Below are 12,268 nucleotides of genomic sequence, written 5' to 3'. Positions count from 1 at the left end.
TCACTAAGTCATTGTGTGGGGTCATGACCACAAAATAGACTAAGCTAGACTAAATAGAGCAAAATTTTAAAAAAAATACGTGAGAGGTCATTGCACATAGTAAGGCTGTGTCTTGTTTCATGGAAGTTTTGTTTTTGTTATGTATACACCTGAGCTGCTTGCATGATAAAATGCGTTTCTCACATGGTCATGGTCAAAACAATTTAAGCAACACTGTTGGGCACAAGATGGGGGATCTTGCTTGTAGAAATATTCTGCATGGAAAAACTGGGTCAGAAGGTGGTTCCAACGATGGCTTTTAGCAAAATCAGAGTGATTAGTGTTCTAAGTGACATGCTGAAATTGTTCGTGGTATCTTATCTAGGAGGAACACTTCAGAGTGGTTATAAGCAAAGTGGTGCCAGGATGTGTGTTTAGAGCAGTGGCCATAGGACTTTATCATTGCTATAACATGTACTGAGTAATTTTCGTCCTCTTTTATGAAGCTCAGTACATGACAAGGATTGGAGGAATTATAACCCTGGATCACTGTGTAGCCAACTTTCCTTCCACACACAGCCCTGTGGATGAAACACTCACTTAACTGAGCTCTGACATGGTGGAAAGTAATAGATTCAAAGTTAGGCCGATCTTCAGCTCTTTGTAGACCTCTCATGTTAACTGTTGATGGCTCTTATGGCATTTATTCAACATATTGCCCCATGCATTTATCTCGAAAGCAGTAGTTAACAGTGGAAAAGACGGACTTAGGAATCAGACCAATGCAAGCTTCAATGCTGACTCTATTATTTACAGGCTGTGGCAACTCAGGCAAGTTACTTAACCTATCTGAACCCCTGTTTCTGCAGTGACAAGTTAGGGATAACAATATCCTCCTTGTAGAATTGCTGTAAGAGTGAAAGTAACTGGTAACAAAGTGTTGCAACTAGTAGACCCTTTCAAAGTGTAAGCTAATTTTTATTCCTTTTTTAAGAGTTTTTTTGTTTGTTATATGCCTAGACGGTGTGGAAACATAGAATTAAAATAGCTACTTAGAAACCTAAATTCTGAATTACATAGCTAAAGATGTTATCTTGATACATAAATTGGTGAGGTTTTCCCCCAAAAGAGCTCACACATTCCTATCTCCAGGCATAACATGAGCTTGAATAGTCTTATTTTTCAAACATGAAGATTAGAGAAATTGTACAGTAAAAAACACAACCTCCCGAGGCAGTGTTTGTTCTGCAGACTTCTACTGGCTGGCGTGTATTAGACAGTCTGTGATCGTGAGCTATGCCAGCTCCATTTAACACGCCCCGACACTGTCAAAGCTTGGTGACAGGGAATGGCAGCATTTTTAGGAGTAAAGGTAGCTTTGAACTTTTCTATACCTGGTCTCTGCCAATCAAACAAATCGCTTCCTGCATTCAGGAACACGGCAGCCATCTGACACGCCAGGGGTGACAGCCTTCCACATACATGAAGTTTTCCAAATAATTGAAGCTCGCTGTCTTTTTTTCCCAATGGTCCTCATTATATTAGTTTCCCATTGCATCTGTATCAAATGACCACAAGCCTGGTGGACTAAAACAATACAAATTTATCTTACAGTTCTTACAAATTTACCTTACAATCTACCCAAATAACCCGGGATCATCTCTGCATCTCAAGATCCTTAACTTAATCTAATCTGCAAAGTCTCTTTACCAAGGAAAATTGAATTAATATAGTCATAGATTCCAGGGATTAGAATGTACACTTTTTAGGGGAGAGGGGCATTATTCGGCCTGCCACACTCATGATAGCATTCCATCTAACTATATTTGATAACTTCCCCACCTGCCTACACCAAGTCCACCTAAGCCTACTTCTAACAGATCTTGGTAACTTTGGGCTTTTTCTTTTTTTCACTTGTACTCATTTGTATGTGTGTTTATTTAGTTCTCATGTGTGGGTTCACGTCTCCAACACCATAGTCAAGATAGAGTGCGGTTCCGTCACCACAACCATCTCTCCTGTTGCCCTTTTAGAACCACACCCACCTGCCTCCTGCCACCCCTCCCTGCCCCCCATCTCTGCCCCCTGGCGACCGCCAATCTGTTTTCCATCCTGTAAGAATGTTATATGATGGAGTCATACAGTATGTAACCTTTTGAGATTGGCTTTTTCATCTGAACACATTCCAGAACTGCGGTCATTGTGTTTGAGTACTGCGTCTACCACTTGGTCAAGTTACTAAAACATTCCATGCCTCAGTTTCCTCACCTGTAAAATGGGGATGATAATGTCTGCCTCATAAGGTTGTTATCTGTAACTTGGAGTATTGTCTGTCCCAAGGCAAATTGGTCCTGCTGCTGTCATTGTTCACTTCACTCATTTGCCTCGTTGGACTCTGAGCCTCTTGTTACAGCCCCTCTTAGAAGACCCAGGCCATTGTTGTCATCTTGGTGATTTTTTGGGGAGCAGAGGATAGATTGGCCTGGAAAGACCCTTTGAGCTGAGAAGTTAATTGCCATTTAGAAGGTGCTGGAAGAAAACGGCACCTATATGGGACTGACCAAGTCATGCTAGGAACCTGGGAACACCCTATCAGAAGAAAGGATCCTGAGAACACCTGTCAGAGAGAGGGATGCTGGGAACATGCAGGCAGAAGAGGGATGCTAGGAACATGTCATCAGAGAGAGAGATGCCAGGAACATTCAGGCAGGAAGAGGGATGCTGGGAACATGTCGTCAGAGAGAGGGATGCTGGGAACATGCAGGCAGGAAGAGGGATGCTTGGAACATGTCGTCAGAGAGAGATGCTGGGAACATGTTGTCAGAGAGAGGGATGCTGGGAACACTCAGGGGGAGGGATGCTGGGAACATGTCGTCAGAGAGAGGGATGCTGTGAACATGCAGTCAGAGAAGCATGTGTGGAAGACCAACTTTGGGCCTTTTAATATGCAGAGGATAACATGCTCTGGCCCTAAATAACCTGTTTCCACAAGGCTTCATTCCTCTCCTTGTATCCACTATATCAGCAATAACAAAGGGAGTGCCCGCCCTTTATTGAGAGTCTGCTACGTGCCAGGCCCCTTACACACTTTCCCTCTGTCCTCGTAACAAACTGCATGTCGGGGGCCGGCCCGGTGTCACAGCAGTTAAGTTCACACATTCAGCTTCTCGGTGGCCAGGGGTTCGCTGGTTCGGATCCCGGGTGCGGACATGGCACCGCTTGGCAAAAAACCATGCTGTGGTAGGGATCCCACATATAAAGTAGAGGAAGATGGGCACGGATGTTAGCTCAGGGCCAGGCTTCCTCAGCAAAAAGAGGAGGACTGGCAGTAGTTAGCTCAGGACTAATCTTCCTCAAAAAAAAAAAAAAAAATGAGGAATGTAACATCGGGCCCGTGTTTCAGATGAGGAGGCTGAAGGGTGACTGATGGACTAAGTCCATATTACTAAGAAATGCCAGAATCAGGCTTCAGCCCCGGGCTCAGGCCTTCTCCAAACCCTTGAACCGCCCACTACACTAAACTACCGCTCAAACCCTGAGTGATACATGCGTTCAGAGAGCGTCCTGCATGCTTACTGTGCAAGCATAGTGCCACCGGGACGCAAAAGCGTCTTCGACAGGAGCCCTGCCCTCAAAGTACCTACAGTTTGGAGGAGATGACACTCCAGCAAGCAAGCCAGCACCGAGAGCTATGTTTAGATTCCAGTGGACTTCCACTGAGAAAGAAGCCGCGCCAGTTTGAGAACTCAATCAGCAATAACTCGAGGTTGTTTCACCTTCTGCCAGCGTTTGCCTCACAAGGGTCCAGGCATTTGGCATGTTGGGCTGTACGAATAATTGCGATATAGAGAAAGACCATCTGGGTTCAAAGTTTCTGAATTTTCTCAAAGGTTAAAATAATCCCATCCTCTGTGTAAATCTGCCTGTCAGGCAGAGGCCAAGTAATTATCTTGGATGGCATTTTCCCTAATAGGCAAAACGGAGGCTTAAATACTTATGGCTGTTTGTTCAGAAACCTTGAAATGGATTAATACTGTAGCATCTCCTTAACCAGTGAAGAGGAGCTCAGGCGGAAAATGTCACCAACAGATACGATTTTGGGGTTGAGATGGACACCCGGGAAAGGGCGCTAATCAGAAGATAATTCCTGAAGCTGGCATCCAGGGTACTCTTTGATTTGACATGGAAAGAATTCTTAGAATCAATGAGAGTCTGAGAGGGCCAAACAAAAGCTTCCTCTGGATTTAATCCCCCCTCTGAAAGTTAGTTATTTGGGGCCTGCGAGATCCAGTCTCAAGTTGTGTCTCCTGGCAGCCAAGAGTCACACTGATTACTAGCATCGCCCATTCTTTCCTGGAAGAAAACAAGGCAGCAGGGGAGTGTTCACTTCTGGCTGGTGTACCTCTGAGCGCCTCCTGCTGCAGTGGGAGCGAAGCTTTTGGAAAATGTGCCATGCGGAACCCTTCCTCGAAGCCTCGCTATGCAGGGGGCACGTTAGACCTCAGGCAAAGGATGTCACCCATGATGGTAGTGACTGTCTACTCTGTACCAAGACCCCTGAGCACATTTTCTGGTTTGTCTCAGTTTATACATGAGCAGAAGTCAAGTGACCTGCCCCAGGTCACACAGCTGGTAACAGGCAGAGGTGGGACTTGGACCCGAGACATTCCGATCTCAGAGCCCAGATATTTTTTGCATGTATTGCACCATTCTCCAGACATATGAGAAAGCTCGCTGAGTGAAAGAACAGCTAAAAATGAGCACTGAGATATTATAGACCATCTTTTCTTTGACGTCTTTTAGGAGAAGATGGACATCCATTCACCTGAGCTGGAATCAGGGGTCCGAGTCATGATCAGACTTTTTCATCTCTAAAGCAGTCAGTAACTCAGGGTTGTATTCTAGCGTTAGTGTTAGTCTGGACAGATCCCTTAGAAGCCAAGGGAGAACCAGCAGCCCTTAAGCCCCTCTCTCGCCCATGGCATCAGTCAGTCACATGTGCATCGAGTGCCTATTAAGTGCCTGGGCAGGAGGGGAATGAGGAGTCCTGAGGGGACCTGCGAGGAGGACCTGGAGCTGGAGGCAGTTAGAAATGAGCCACTGCAGCCCAGGAGAGATGTGGGTTTAGAGACGTGGACAAGACAGTGTTCTTGTGGGCAGTAACAGATGGCACCTCCAACATGGCTGAAATCACTAGGGAAGAAATTTGCAGATGCCCTGCCGCCCCCGCAGCCAGCTGGCTGTAAGCAGATGTGCGAACTGCTGTGCGTGTTGGGGGCTGGATGAGTTCAGAGAGCTAGAGACTAATCCCAGGGGGTCCTGGCTTCTCCTTCCAGCCCTATGAGAATGCCAGCCCAGTATTGCCCAAGATAGCAGCCGAAAGTCTGCATTTTTGTGTAAAATTTGCCTAAGTGTTCAAAGTTGGCTCTAACGTATAGTAAAAGAGATGTATACAGGTGAGATGTAACTAATGGGCCATCAGCTGTGACTTCTTTTCTGGAGGGGGTCAAGGGTCACATTTCGGGGGAGCCACATACTAGGGATGGGAGGAAAAAGAGAAGACCAAGGGGTGTCCAGAGAGGTAGAGGAACTGAGCAGCTATAGAGTCTTTGGTTCAGTGTTCATGAACTCAGAGATGTCCAAGGACTGCAGAGGTCACGGAGACGGGGGTCGGGGTGCGGAGGGTCTGGCCACAAGGAACCAGTGATCCCTGAGAGCAGCGTCAGTGACAGTGAGGAGGAAGCTGGATGGCACTGGCATGGAGTTGAGCGTGAGCAGCAGCAGCCAGATGGGAACCCCGTCTTTGGGGGAACCTGTGGTAAACGGAAGGAGAGAAGGTGGACAGTCACTCCCAGGGAAGGCAAGGTAAAGGAAGCATTGTTTAACCTGCAGAAACTTGAGTGTATTTCTAGCCCAGAGGGAAAGAGAGGAGAGAGAGGGAAGATTCCACGTGCCAGAGGAAACGGGAATAGAGATGCAGGAGGCAAGGAGAGCCTTCCTGCTCAGGTGCAGGAGGGTGAAGTCAGGGTGGCAGGAAACCTGAAATCATCCTTACTGATTGGCCTGCACCTTCAGAGGCTGTGGTCAGGAAGGGTGGGATGTGGACCTCGGGGCAGGATGCTGGTTTGCGGGTAGGTGTGATGACAGAGAAGAGAGGCTGATCCGCTGAGTCAGGAAAGCTGGATTGTTGTACAGCCGGTGACCCACACTCAGTAACTCTCTCCAGCAAAACACCACTGTGTTTTGGTCTGGGGCAGGGGCAACAGGGATTGCCCAGGGCGGGGGCCTATCCAGGTGAGGCCAGATGCTTGAAAGAGTCTCCTGAAAGTGACTGAGCAGGGCATGGGAATAGGTGGGCGAGGCAGGAAGGGGGCCGAGTGTCCGAATAGGAGGATTGAAGGGCTCTTCTAAAGAGTAGAGAGAATATGTGCAGTCTGGGGTGGGGGGCAGGGACAGATGAGGTGGAAAGGCCGGACATTGCCAGCAGGGCTGGGTCAGGGGGCAGGGGGTTCATTTCTGAATTAGGCATCTTGTGGAAGCAGAGGTCTTCGCAGTGGCCTGAGACCCTTTGTTACGCGGTCTCCCACTTTGCCCTCTTCCCGGATCTCTCTAGACCAGCTGCCCTGGCTTCTTTACTGCTCATCACACTTGCCAGACTGGCTCCATCCTCTCTGTCGTCTTCGGGGCCCTTGCCCTGCTCATTCCCTCTACCGGGATGTCCTTCCCCCAGGTGTCAGCGTGGCTCCCTCCTTCACCTCCCTGAAGCCTCAGCTTAGGTGTCGCCTCAGGGAGGTTGCCTTTCCTGGTGACCCCGTTTAAAACTGCAAACCTCTGGCCCCTACCCAACTCTTCTGACCCCCTGTCCCTGCTGTCCTTCTGTGGTACTCGTCACCCTCTGATGGACTGTGTCAGGGACTCGTGTTTATCGATTTCATGTCTGTCTCTCCCATAAAGCTCCCTCGGCAGCATCTGTGTCTTTGGTTTACTGGTGAGCCTCCACGCCGAGTCTGGAATGGTGCCCGGGCAGACAGATAGTATTTGAGATTTATGGGTGCGCTGGGCTGCATTCCTAGGTGTGACTGTGTCGGAGGAGACGCAGCGATAGAACAGAGCTGCAGGCTCTGGAACTGAGAGGTGGGGAACTCTGGAGGCAGGTATTGGAAGGGTGGTTTCCAAGGCTGCCACTGGGGTGAGGCTGATGGCATGCGGTGCAGCCACGTGCCTCCCCTTATCCACTGAAGAGAGCCAATGTGTGGGGGGCCTAAGTGTCTGAAGCTTGATGGGACATCAGCCCAGGTCCCCCAGGCAGCCCAGAGTGCTAGAATGTTGACATCTCCGGAGACTTTTCCTGGCCTTTGTGGAAAGGATTATACAGAGGGATAGAGAATAAAGGAGCATCTAAAAGTTAAATGAGAAAATAACTCATGTGATGCACACAGCCAGGCAGTCAGGCAGTAAATTAGCACTTGCCACACTGAGAAGAAAGGGGAAAATGAGATAGAGAGAAGCCTGTCCACACCAGCAGTAGCTCCTCCAAGATCAGCGCTTCTGAACCTCAGGCCCCACCCCAACCCCGTGCGGGCAGAGCAAAGAAAGCACTTGATTAAAGAAAGAGAATGATAAACCGAAGGCGGCTTTCTTTCTATCAAAGGCCAATTTCACGCTCTGTAAGGTCACGGTCTGATGGCCCCAGCATTGGAAGAGAAAATGAAACAGCCGATTTCCCCCCAAGAAATATTTAAAGAGCCAGGGCTGGGCTTTCCTTTGGGTTCTTCCTTAAATTGTGTAGCTCTCCTCAGATCTTTTCTAGGAATTATGTTGGTTGTACTGTTTCATGCATTTTATCTTCTGCCCGTGGCTCTTTAACCATCTCATAACTCTCCTGGTCTCAGAGTTTCATCAGCGTAGCCCTGTTCTCTGGAGCATTTCGCACTCTCTGCAATATTCTGGTCCAGGAAACCACTGTGGTCCAGACCTTCCTCCTGACCTTTCCTTGCAGTTGTTCCTCCACAGATGACCAGCTGCCCCGTCGTGAATGCCTGCTGTGTACCAGACCCAGGGGGGAGCGCCTCATTGACTTTGTTTAATCTTTAAGTCAGCTCTGCAAAGTTGGAGCTATTGGCTCTGTTTTCCAGACAATGAACCCAAAATGCAAAGAGATTCCTTAATTTTTCCCACAGCCCCAACTCAAGGTAGACCTGGGCTCTGAACGCAGGGCTGACCAGCTTCTCTCCCTGCAGTGGCCATTGTCCTGAGAGGCAGGGCCTGCAGGCATTGGCTCAGCTGCTATCTAGAGAAAGCTTCCCTCCCTGAGTACAAATGAGGTGCTCTCACAGGCCCGTGGCTGACTTTTAGAGCTCCAATAATGCTCTGATAAGATTTTACTCCCAGTATTCCATGGCTGGATTAATTGACCCTTTATTTAAGGATTTGTCTAAATGCTGTGCAAATGGGTCTGAGATTTCTGAATTCTATTTCATCTTTTACTTTGCAAAATTGCCTGGGCCGTGGGGAGGTGGGGGTGGGTATCTTGAGAGAGATTGCCGACATTTGCTCATTTCCTAGTATGTAGCATGCACTTATATCGCTTATCTATTTTACTACTTATAATAGTCCTCTGAGGTAAGTGGCATTATCTCTATTTTACAGACAAAGAAAAGGAGCCATGGAGAGGAGAGGTGACCCATCCAAGGCTCATAGATAGCAGATGGCAGGGCCGGGATGCTGGGCCACCCACCACAAAGAGCAGGCCTCTTGCCCTCGTACCGTCAGTGGCCTGTTTCCTCCCTCAGCACATGGCTTATTGCTCTGTTACCAAGCACATCTACAGAGCCCCACTAGACTGTGAAACCTCCCAGTTCTGGAAAATCTTTCATTCCAGCTCATAAAGCTCTTATGGGCGCAAAATTTAGTCCTAATTCTCAGTTCATTCCTTTACTGCACAAGATTTATTTTGTTTGGACACACAGTTAACCTTTGGAACAGCTCCCTGTTCAGCAGAGAAGGCCTGAGAGAAGATCCCGAAGGTGGCTGCCGGGCTGGCCTCCTGCCCTGCTTTTCCCTTGGACCAGCCACCCGACCTGCTCCCCCAAGAGGGACCAGTGACAGGGGCTGCAGTGACTGAGTTTGAGAACTCCTTGAGGAGAGACTCAAGGGCCAATGGCCGTGCATTTGATTCTGGGTTATTTCAGCTCTACTGCATTTCAGCCCCACGCAGACCTAATGTCCCCCCATGAAAGAAAGACTTCCTGTTTGATTTCAGGTGGCTTTGTCTTCATCATGGCATAGTGAACTCTGGCTAGAGTTCTGGTCATGTAAGAACTTGGGGTAACATCTGTAAAATGGGGATAATCATAGTACCTTCCCCCAAGTACAACTTTGAAGGTTGGGTTTTGTCCGTAATGAGCTTAGCCTGCCTCAGAGGTCTTTGTCCGTTATTTAGCGGTTGTCTTGATTATCTGTTGCTTTGTGGCCACCCCAAGACCTAATGGCTTAAAACAACAACCATGTTAATCCTCTGATTCTGAGTCAGGATGCGCAGGGCTGGCTCCTTCCTGCTGCTGGGAGTCTTGGTTACGTGTCTCTGCTGGTGCCAGAGGATCCAAGATGACCTCAGGCTGTTGTCTCTTGGCCAAGGCCCCATGGGTTCTCCTCTATGTGGTCTGTCTATCCATGCTGGCTCTCATCATTCAGTGGTTTATCCAGAGCTGCTTGACGTGATGTGGTGGCGAGCTCCCAGAAGGGCAAAAACGGAAGCCACAAGGACCCTTAAGCTGCACCTGGAACTTGACTGTGTCATTTCCACGACATTCTGCAGGTCAAAGCAAATCCCAGAGCCAGCCCAGATTCTAGAGGAGGCCACATAAATGCAACATCTTGGTGGGAGGAGTGGCAGTGTCACACTGCAAGGGGCATGCAGGACAGGAGGGGGCGCTGCAGCCATCCTTGGAGACACCACTCCACCCCAGCTGGTTTAGAGCTCTCTGTTGTTGGCCTAGGAAGGATCCTTAACACAGCACCCAGAAGCGGGAAGTCTCCACGGCGCTGAGCACCCAGGCAAGGGGGCCCCTGCCCTGTGCTTTCGAGCTGGGATCAGCCAGCTGATTCTGCTAAGGGCTAGAGAGTAAATATTTTAAGCTTTGCCTTAATCTAAATTTTAGATTTTGCCAAGAGGCAATATTGAGCAACTGTTCCTGCCAAAATCTGATAGTCTTTTTTACATTTTTCATTTTACGTTTAAAAATTTTAGGACTGTGCTTAGCTCACAGGCTGTGCACCGACAGGAGGCAGACTGGATGTGGCCTGCAGGCTGTGGTTTGCTGCCCACTACTGTAGGGGGCTCTCCTCCAGCCTTAGCTCTCCCTATAGGGTTAGGGGTCTGCAGGTCCAAAGGGGCATGCCTACCTGGCACCTGAGAATTCCCTTCCAGGACCTATGTGGGCTTCCTCCCATGGCCCATTCTTCCGAGGGACACCACCTTGCTGGTATATGCACTCCTGTGTCCGATGGAGAGGTCAGTGGGTGGCTGTTTGAGGGGACAGTGGGACAGAGTTTGGACATGCAGGCCGAAGTGCACAGGGGTCTTCATACATCGACGAAGAGGGACTGGGAAGAGAAGTGGAGTGAGCCAGGTCTCCACATACTGGAGTGGAATCTAAGGGGCCCATGAATTCTACAGTCAAACCTGGCCTTCCAGGTTGTTGGGAAGTATTATGGACTGACTTCCTGTTACCCTGGCCTGTAACATTATGTCCCCCTGATCCATATGTTGAAGCCCTAACCCCAGTGTGAATGTACGTAGAGATAGGGCCCTTAAGGAGGTACTTAAGATTAACTGAGGTCATTAGGGTGTGGCTCTAATCTGAAAGGACTGGTGTCCTTATAAGAAGGTGAAGAGACACCAGGAACCCACCCTCCCAGAGGAAAGGCCAGGTGAGGACACATTGAGAAGGGCCACTGTCTGCAGCCAAGAAGAGAGGCCGCACCCAAAACCCACCCTGCCAGCACCTTGATCTTGGACTGCCAGCCTCCAGGACTGTGAGAAGTAACTGTCTGTTGTTTAAGTCACTCACTGTGTGTCATTCCGTCATGGCAGCCTGAGCAGACTGACACAGAAGGTACGTTTGTCAGGAGGGTAGGAGAAAACATACTGTGTTTAATACTTAGCTCGTTTGTACCTCCTGTATTTAGACATATGGTATGTGGGCCTCTGCTACTCTCACCCCAGCGTCCTCCCCCACCCCCCAAATGTTAGAGACGGGCCGTCCCAAGGCCGGTGTGGAGTCCTGGCTTTAGGGCAAGTAAATTATGTTGTAAACCAGGATGTGTATTATATATTCACAGTCAACATCGTCGTTTCTCTTATCAAGCAGAACAGGAAGGAGGATGCCTAAAGGTCTCAGAGGTCAGAGGCCATATCTCAGATGTCCTTGTCCCATTCCCAGCTCCTGCTCACAGAGAGGGCACCACGAGAGAAGGAAGCAAGAGCCAGGTTGAACCCTGACTCTGTCACATCCCTGCTGTGCGTCAACACACCCAAGCTTGCCAGGCCTCAACTTCCCTAGTGGTAGCTAGGAGTAGCGCCCAGCACGGTGCGGCTGAAGGACTGCACTCAGGGATAGCTTGGGTTAAAGTCTGACCTCTGCTATTGTTAGTATTATCTTCTTAGTGGATCTTGCTGTTAAGGAGGTTCTTGAAAATATCAGGTTGGAAGAAGAGAGAGACTCTGAAGAGGTGTTTGATTTCTTTAATGTAACAGGAAATTATAGAAGTTAGTTGGGCCTTGGGTGGAAGACGCTGGGTGACCCAAGTCGATTGGGATGGTGTTTTCCCCACCCCAGTCATTTCACTGTCACCTCCCTGATTTCTTTCATGACTAGCAAAGGCTACAGAGGCATTAGAGGGAGATGAGCCCCAGTGAGGGATTCGAGATTACTCGGAAGAATTGCACAGACTTGTAGTGGGAATGCTGACCACCGCGTAACCGCTGTTATTAATGCCTCATTGAGGACCATGGAAAATCACATCCCACAAGCCCCTAGTGCACGTCCCAGAATCAGAGAAACACCAGGTACAGGGAGTGTCTTTCTTCCAGATCAAAAGGCTGGCACTTATTCAGAATTTTACTTGTGGCTCCTTCAGAATTAGTACAGCCACTTTGGAAGACAATTTAGTGGTTTCTTACAAAGCTAAATATAGTCCTTATTGTACAGTCTAGCAGTCGTGCTCCTAAGTATTTACCCAGATGATCTGAAAATTTATGTCCCCACAAAGACTGCACACAGATGTT

General features: G+C 48.8%; 1 protein-coding gene across 2 annotated transcripts in view; it reads left to right on the top strand.

Annotated features, from left to right (window-relative positions):
• Nucleotides 1–12,268, top strand: part of PRKCA (protein kinase C alpha) — a 404,998-nt gene that overhangs the window by 356,137 nt on the left and 36,593 nt on the right. The window lies entirely within an intron of this gene.

The sequence above is a fragment of the Equus quagga genome, chromosome 11 (genome assembly GCF_021613505.1).
Source record: "Equus quagga isolate Etosha38 chromosome 11, UCLA_HA_Equagga_1.0, whole genome shotgun sequence".
Lineage (NCBI taxonomy): Eukaryota > Metazoa > Chordata > Mammalia > Perissodactyla > Equidae > Equus > Equus quagga.
The sequence above is the reverse complement of the archived record's forward strand: the minus strand, read 5'-3'. Positions and strand labels throughout refer to the sequence as shown.